Source organism: Cavia porcellus, unplaced genomic scaffold (genome assembly GCF_034190915.1).
Source record: "Cavia porcellus strain 051 isolate PalLab524CR breed Dunkin Hartley unplaced genomic scaffold, mCavPor4.1 scaffold_19, whole genome shotgun sequence".
NCBI classification, from domain to species: Eukaryota; Metazoa; Chordata; class Mammalia; order Rodentia; family Caviidae; genus Cavia; species Cavia porcellus.
The window spans coordinates 2,693,878-2,695,200 of record NW_026947502.1 but is presented as its reverse complement, the minus strand read 5'-3'; positions in this window follow the sequence as shown (position 1 = coordinate 2,695,200).

Sequence of the window (1,323 nt, the reverse complement as noted above, 5' to 3'; positions counted from 1 at the left end):
GAGGCTCCTGGGCACAAGGTTCTAGGAGCCCCGAGTGTCTCCGTGGCATTCATCCCAAGTCAGGGCGAGGACTTCCTCTGCAGGTTTTGATCCGCAGTTCACAGGTTGCCCCTGCTGGAGCCACAGTTGGTCACTGAGTAGACAGCAGGCCATCTGGGGATGTGCAAGTGGCTCAGCTCAGCGGGAGCTGAGCACAGTGGGGACAGTTAACTGGCGCAAAACCTACCTGGCCAGTGCAGACAAAAAAAGAACTCATTAAGCGCGAGGTCCGGAATTGAGTCCCATATCCTGCCCCCAAATGGAGTTTGTGAATTACGGAACGATCGGAATACATTTTGAGAATGCGCTGCTGCTCCATGCTGAAGGGTTGTGTGTATGCTGGGCGTGAAGGCAGGCCTCTCATGGAGCAGGTTTGGGGTGTCGAGCTATGGCCTTGTACCTGGTGCAGCTGGGGTCCATCAGAGCCCGGTGTTAGTAACTGAAAACCTCAATGTCTTGGAAGATGCTCTGTATTTAGGGTCTGCATCTGGTCAAGTACAAAATACATGTTTTCATGGGAACAATGTGTTGTAAAACACAAATGCAGCAAAAGCACAAGAATTTTTCAGTATTTCTCTGGTTTTTATGAGAGGGTAGTTTAGGCTGGCCTCGAACTCGCGGCAGTCCTCTTGTCCCAGCCTCCCGGGAGCTGGGATTATAAGTGCGAGCCAGCACACCGAGCTAAAGGCACACAAATTTAAAGGGAAAAAAAATTTAAGTAAACAGAAGGGACGCGGTGCCAGGCGCCCAGAGTGGGGAACTCCGAACCAGGACAGTTTTTGGCGCAGCACTGCGGGCCAGGTCCCAAGCCCTTGGCGGGGGAGGGGCAAAGGGCGGAGCGCGCGCTTCCGGGACTGGGGCCAGTGAGCCTGCGGGCTACACGGGTGGAGGGGACGGCCTCGGGGAGCCCATGCGCTCTGCTTGGGAGCCCCGCTTTGCTCCTCCATCCGAGGGACCAGGGTTCGAGACTTTGTCGCGCTCTGTTCCCTTTTTTGGGACTTGGGGAGGCCAAGGCCAGCACCGCGGGACGGGGCGTGCGGGGCCGGCCGGAAGCTGCTCCTCGGGTTCACAGCCCCAAGGCTCCGCTCACACCTGCCGCGGACCCGTCGCGGCGCCCCGACTTGCGCGCGTTCTAAAACGAGGACAAAGCCCGCCCGGATCTAGAGCGCGCGCGCCGTCAGGTCCAATAAGAAGCCGGTGCTAGGTTGAGTGAAGTGTGTAGACAGCCAATCGACACGTCCTTTGTTACGAGGTGCTCCCGGCTCCGGCATTATAAAGAGCGCC